A 7,487-nucleotide genomic window follows, 5' to 3' on the forward strand; every position below is an offset into this window, starting at 1 on the left:
CCCACACACCCTCTCCCTTCTCTGCCAGCTCCTTTACGTTGCTTTTATTCTTTCATGTCTTGGCTTTACTCCTATATTCTCTCTCTGACTTTTCCTCAAGTGTGCCCTGCCCCAGACATGGTCTGCGTATTGTCTGAAGGGCTCTGCGAGCTGAAATTCTCTCACGATAGAAATACTGAGCAGGGAGCGCAGAAGGAACATTAAAGAGAATGAGAAGAGGTAGGGTGGGGTACTGGCTGGAGTGAAGCACTGAATTGTCTGTGTTTACTTTGGAAATGCAGGCCTGCTGACTTGCAGCAGAGGAACTGACCCCTAAACTTCACAATGGCAGATCCTCACAGAAAGAGCAAGAGTCTTGCGCTCATTTGGGATGTCCCACACAGGTGACTTTAAAAAGAGTAGACCATATATCCCCGAGGGGCCATTTTAAACCACCCTGGGGATCCAGGAATGGTCTGCTCCAGGAGGAAACAGTGAGGCCGTGAGGTGATTAGTGGTTACAGTTTAACTGGAGAAAAATGCACGGTCCGTGAGCCCAGCCAGCCAGGGAGCAAAGCGGTATGCACTAGTCTCTTTCAGTTTGCAAGTTAGTGTGAGTCAAGCTCTGTATCCGCTTTGTCTATTGTTGATGTGAGTGTCCAGGAACCTGGCCATCATCCCGCACAGAGGTGTCACACTGTAGTGCTCAACACTACGGCCGTGTCACCTCCACTGCTGCACACATGGCAATGATTAGTGATAAAGCGATTTTGTGGGGAAAAAAAAATGTACGGCGCCGGACTGTAATGATACGAGAGTTGAGAAAGTCATTTACTATCATTTTCGAGTTTAACTTAAGTTCAGCTATTGAATCGGCTCCGTTTCTACTGAGAGTTTACTGAGTCACATTGATGTCTTCAGCGTTGTGGCTCATATGATTTACGCTGTGCAGCCAACATTGGCTGCAAAATAACCAAGAGCTTGCCAGCAACTCCAAAATTAATTACAAAGTTAAGCCGTGAAGTTAGCAACAACAGGTCATTCATTTCATATCATTCATAATAACTTAATAACATGAACACTGTAACTCATCACCAAGACAACCTTTTTTTTTTTTTTCTCAAACTGATCATGGACATCGCATTGTAAACAACATCCTCTCCCCACCTCGCTTCACTGAAGGGCCACATGGCTTCATCTGTGTACATCATGCATCTCCTGTGACATTTTCAGCCCAAACAAAGGTCAAGAGCTTGGATGTGCAACTCCATTAAACATGTCAGAGAAATGACATACCCTACTAGTGGCTGTATTTCAGCTGTTGAGCACCTCAACAATGAATCACAAATCTGTTCATCTGATTAGCATTAATTACCTCCAAGTGTAAAAGAATATATCTGTCATGGGAATCTAAAATGAAGTGGCTCTTATCCCTGTGAAGATGAATGCAAGTGTGTATCAGGTGCCTTGTTTTCGCTGCGTGTTGCCTCATTCACTGACCACTGTAATCCTCCCTCCCCTGCTGCTGAGTTGCCTTTCAGTTTGACCGTAATCCCCAGCAGCTATGGAACCCTACTGTGATATTAATTCAAACACTCTCCCAGTGTAGTTTGTACCACTTAAATTCCACCCACTTACTGGGAGCAGAGCTAGTCCTCTGAGTTTTATTTTCCCAGTGGCTACATATTTTAGTGGACCACAACAGGCCGATATCAGATGAGAGTTTCTCTGTGGTAGCATACTGCGCGATGCAAGAACCAAACTGAACACGCTTCTCCTTATATCAGATGAGGCACACTTTTATTGGTCTGGTTTAAAGCATTAAGTACAAGTGCAGTGTGGGTTCCCACCATCCCTCTACCACATGCCTCGTGGTTGCTCTCTGACGCAGGAATATGCCATTAGGGTCCACCTTTTCCACCATAAAGCAGCTGCCTTTCCCTCACAGTTTGGGACCTCAGGGGTATGATGTCACACTGTTGCGGTGTGGGGGTGAAATCTCAAAACGGGAAAACTGGGGAGGGGGATGACAACCACACCTATGATTTGATTTCAGGGACTGGCATGGTGGAAAGATTTTCTGGTATATCCACTGCTGCACTAATTACAGCAGATGAAGCCAGTTGGTGTCAAACTTGTAACTCTGAGCAAAGCTCTGTGCAAGCTGTTGCTCTCCAGCAGCTGTCCAAGTATCTACATTTGGCCAAGCATGCAGTCAGGATGAGAAAATGTACAGCAAAAAAAAAAAAAAAAGCCTGCCAACACAAACACACACATACACACACACATCCTGTGAGTGTGGAATGCCACCACAGGGATACACAGCTGGACCCCAGTGGACATCTGGCTTTACAGTGGAGCCGAGCTTTTTCTCTGCAGTGACTAAGTGAGAGAGGTGTCGCCTAAATAACCAGTGTGCCGATGGTGATAGATGCCCCCGTCTTTCTGTCAGATGGATGTTATGCTTGACCTGTGGCTGAACCGATCATCAGCTGATTGGATAAACAATGCAGCGAGCAGGCCAGGGATGTGAGGAGCACCTGTGCTCACAGTTCAGAGAGGGGTTATGGATTAAATAGCAGGGGCCTGGAATAGGGAGGGAGAAGAGGGAGTCAAAGTCCTCTTCGGCAGCCTGTGCAGCTTCTTTCACTGCTCCTCTTCCCCGCATACTTTGAGAGAGGTCGAGCGGGCCCGTAGCCAGACCTCCTCCAGTCCTCATGTGCTATCTGTGTGACAGCTTCTCTCATGCATCCACACATTATATTGTTCAAACACTACCTCACAGTCACCTTGGAAATATACAGCCATTCTACTCTGATCCACAATAAAACTGAAACCCCCTGAGTGTGCCTCGATCTGCATTGTGGCCTAATGCTTTTTAATGATCAGGCCTTATTCCACTCCAGCACAGGGCTTGTTAGGTCTGCCTTGGCAGGGCTCGGCTCTTTCCCCTGGCATCTTCTGGAACAATGGGCCCATGGGAGGCAGCCAATGAGGAGAAGGTCCATCCCAATCCCAGTCCCAGTGTGCACACAATTAGGCTTAGGGACAGTGGAATTGCTTAATTGGAGGAAAATAGCTCTTTATCTAGGCCTCTCTGCCTGTGTTCATCCTTGCCCCCTGCATTACATGCTTGGCCTCAGCTAAGTTAGTATTGGTCTGAACAAAAATGATAAAATGGCAGAGATGTCACCAGTTTCAACCATCACCCAGTTTGTGAAACACACTGAAAGGTTTTTAAGCATAAATAACTCATGGTATGCTGCGTTCTCGTATCTGCTGTTGTGACCAGAAACATAGTTGGGCCTGAACTCAAAAAAACTCACTGAGCCTGAACTCAAAAACAACACTTTCTGACGTACAACTCAGTGGCATGAAATAACACTTAGTCTGTCATGTGGAAAAATATATCATAAATCCGAAAATTGACACGATTTTTAGTGGATGTTTACGTCATGTGGAGGTCTCAATTTACCCACCTTTCTATTTACATCCCTGGTTTAAGTGACCGTCAGTAGTCTGTAGACGTTGAACTCTTTATCAGATGTTGTGACAGAACATCAGAGAGCCCAATGCAAGCCTGCATCTTGCACAACAGCTGGCTGAGCCGTGATGTACGCCTCTATATAGGACAGGATTTGTGACAGTACTGCTCTAAAAATCACTCTCGGGGTTGAAGGGGGGGGTGCCCGTTCACAAAGGATGCAGACACGCGGAAAAGGTCGCTCCCATGTTGAATTAGGTACTGACACGGTGTCTGCGTAAATGGCACAAACGGCACGTCCGCCAAACCCGGGCTTTAGAATGACAGTGTGGGCAGTCCAGGCTGCAGGATGTCGACGAACCGCTGGAGAGTCTCTGAAAATAGGTCACTGCCCTGTTTGAACTCGAGCAATTTTTCACATTGTTGCAGCGCTCTCAGACCAACGTGGACACACATGACAATAGACACAATGTACAGGTCTGACATGCAAGACAGGGTTGCTCCCGGCTTACCTTACAGGGAAAAACGCCGTGGATACAGCCGAGATATCTCCGACTTGGTCCCTCTCTTCCCGGTGCAAACTTCGCACGCAAAGTCCCGTGGCTCGAACGGCGTCGGTGTCAAGTGACCCCTCGTCAATGTTTCGCTTTTTCTTCGAAATATAGGATCTGACACGTCTTAAAAATATATTATTAGGTGTCTGGAGAGGCGGTCCGTTCCCAGACCATTGTCGGGATTATTTCTAAGCATGGAAAAATCAAACATAAGCTCAAACGCAGCGTATGTGACAGCTGCGCGTGTAAATAAAGACTAATCTATGGAATGACAGCCTTGTCTGTTGCCGTGGGATGATATATGCTGCATGTTATCATGCCACTGGAAACCCGTCAAAAAAGTGTAAACACCCAGATCCGTAGCCTTAACTGTTCCCGCTGAGGAAATGAAATGAAGACCACTGGTTGGGTTCTGCATCAAAAACGCATAAGTGATTTCTTCCTGAATGCAAAGCGCATCGCTCAATGGCAACGCTGGTCAAGTGGGGGGTTTCCTATGGGTGCTCGTGGTTCTCCTGGGGGGGGTGGGAGGGCAGTTCAGACCACAGGGATGGCACGAAGTGGTGGGTAGAGTAGATAGGGCGGGTTGGCGACGGGGTGTGGGGTAGAGGGGGAGGATCGTCTCCTTCTCCTTCGGTGCTTTTCCAGATGCTGAGGTGGGGCTGTTTGCGTTCTTTTCTCGCAGTTATCCCCGTGTCTCTTCAGCTTTTTTTTTTTTTTTTTCTCCCTCTGAGCACTCGAGGAGACGCAGAGCGTTGATGGTAGTCTCCCCCACGACCGTCTGAAGCACACAGACAGCCGTCCGGAGCCCAGCCAGCCCGTCAGGACCAGCCCAGAGTCTGCCAGCTCAGCGCATGCTTACTGCTCCGCCCATCCACCATGGGCAGTCCCCGGCTCCTCTCCAAACTCTCCCCCTCTCCCTCTCTGTCTGTCCTCTTGGCCATCTCTCCGCCTCAGCTCCCTTCCATCAACAGGCCGTCCTGAAGGATAACACCCCTCTGTTTGTTGCCCTGCTCAGTGTTTTTCTCCTCCAGACTTTGTAGACATCTCTGTTCTCATGCTGGCCACCAGCTCGGCCTCAGCAGGCTGTCATACAAATCCAAGTGTTACATAATTCAAAGTTCAGACAGCCAATGATTTAACTATAATAACAATGTGTATCTTCCGCCCTATAAATCATTACAGTCAACTCAACACTTGCAGCCATGTGCTACCAGAAACACACAGGGCCTACAAGGACAGCGATAATAAAGACAAAACAAAAAGAAAAACAAATGCAACAATAGTAAAATTATTTAAATAAAATGAGGCCTACACATCTGTCTTCACTCACAAAACTTACAGTAGCTCCTCTCACACTTGTGCATGTGTATATTTTCATGTGCTGGAAAAAACTGCACCTCCCTGATCTTTGGGGACAGGGCACTCTTTAGAAATGTCAGGGGTGAGTTGTCAAAGAGGTTATCAGAGCTTTGACTAAAATACAAGCAATACTGCACTGTAAAATAGGCCTACTCGATTACAAGGCTATTGGTGGGTTATTATTACATATGCTTTAATGTTCTAGATAATTTTACATGCTATGAGGTAATTTGATATACAACAATAGGCCTATCTAAAAAGTAAACAGCTGTCGACTGAGTCAAAAGTACAATCATTTCCAAATAATTTCTGAAATGTAAAGGATATGAAGTGCTATACAAATACAATATGCAATTAGTGCTGAAGCAATTAGCCAATTGATCGATAAGTTGATCAAAAGAAAATTTAGTAGGAACAGGAAAAAATGTTGTATGTACACTGGCAATTTGTTCAATTTTAAAATTCAAACAGAAAACGTGATTATGTAGCTTGTTTTTTTTTTAAATAATAGCAATTAAGTGTTGAGTCCAAATCACAGATCATCACACAATACCAACTTGGCTCCACACACAATTTGTTTTTTTGTTGTTGCAAGGTGTCATGAACAACATCTAAAGGTCTGGTGTGTGGTGAGCTCTGCTCTACACTCCTAAACGCTTCTTTCAGTGTGTAAAGGTTGTTCTTTTCTAACACGGTATGCCTGTGTTTGGTGTATGACATCATTATTGTTACTTTTTCAGTGTTTAACACTGATGCACCATCAGTTCAGGCAGCGACTGCTGTAAATGTGGAACTCAAAAGCATCCACACATGTGAGTCAGTTCTGATTGATATACCAATGTAAACAGTAGGTGCCAACCTCTAAAAAAAAAAACACCACCACTTACATACATGATTTTTCAAGGCAACATAACACAACCTGAGGTGCAGTGACCACTTTTCATAATGTGATGTTGCATCAGTCTCATACCTATTATATTTGTTGTAAGACATTCCTGTTTTGTCCACAGTGTGACAGTGTGTCTGTGATGCTGGGGTGCAAACTGTGCATCAGAGTACTGTCGCACTTAGCAGTGCCCTCCCCCACCCCTCCTCACCTTTTCACCATGCTACCACTAGAGGGCGTGAAGCAGCCTGGAGAGGATTTAATTACCTCAGAGCCCTCAGAGATTTTATTCAACAGTAAGAATTGATTTGCAAAACCTTATATTTCCATTTTGTGGGAAACCACAGAGATATAATGATTCTGTATTTCTAAAAGGAAGATGAACCAGCTCACATTTACATTCTATAAAGATAAAGATTTCCTAACGCACTGTAATGCAATATGTAGCATTTCAGTCCCACGTTAATTTCAAATGAATTGCCTGCAGGTTTGCTTTATATTTAGTTAATTTGACTTGGAAGCTTTGCAAGTTAATGATGAAATACATGAAAACATGGAAAATGACATGAGTAGTGGTGACAGGGCCAAGTGGCTCACTGTAACACTATAACACTCATGCTTTCTGCTTTTATACTTTTGCAAATGTGTGCAGCCTATGCATTTTGGTGTCTCATTTGGTAAGCTATTCATGCTGTGTTGTAGATTTGATTCAGGTGCGTTTTTATTGGCTACAGGCCGAAGTTTGAATCAGTGTCTGGGCTGCAGAATATTAAGACTTTATCTGTCATGAAATCAAAGTATAATCCATAGTTTTAATTGGCTGAAATGTATTCCTATGTATTTTAAACTGTACACATATCAGGCCATTTCAACAGGTAATTTAATACCAATGTGAGATCATATCCACAAGTAGTCAACGACATAGAGATTTTTTTTATTTTATTTCCTATCAAATATTTTATTTTCCTATTTAATAGTATGGGCAGTATCAGTGTTTGTGTCTATTAGGATTAAACATTATATTTGTAAATTGAATAGGCTAATATTTATTACATTTTAAGAATACAAAGTGTCCTCTAAGTTTTCTTGCAAAATACAGTCATGTAAACAGCTGTGTGAGAACCAGTAAAAGACGTCATTGTGTAAACGCCTGACAACTTAAGAGCTGCATCAGTAAGGCAGACTAACTAATAAAAGCTAACATGCACATCCGCGGTGACAA

At 44.3% G+C, this 7,487-nt stretch overlaps 1 protein-coding gene across 2 annotated transcripts in view; it reads right to left on the reverse strand.

The window, feature by feature from the left end:
- The window catches only part of glis2b (GLIS family zinc finger 2b), a 28,174-nt gene extending 23,153 nt beyond the window's left edge, over window positions 1-5,021 (reverse strand). The window contains exon 1 of one of the 2 annotated variants that reach the window (XM_023423256.2): window positions 3,981-5,021. The gene's annotated coding sequence lies outside the window, so the exon portion shown is untranslated. Of the gene's footprint in view, window positions 1-3,975 lie in introns of both variants that reach the window. The other variant, XM_023423255.2, reaches the window with a different exon arrangement.
- Between the last annotated feature and the right edge of the window lie 2,466 nt (window positions 5,022-7,487).

The sequence above is a fragment of the Seriola lalandi genome, unplaced genomic scaffold (genome assembly GCF_002814215.2).
Source record: "Seriola lalandi dorsalis isolate HSWRI2012SDOR001 ecotype SW California unplaced genomic scaffold, Sedor1 jcf7180002054690, whole genome shotgun sequence".
NCBI lineage: Eukaryota > Metazoa > Chordata > Actinopteri > Carangiformes > Carangidae > Seriola > Seriola lalandi.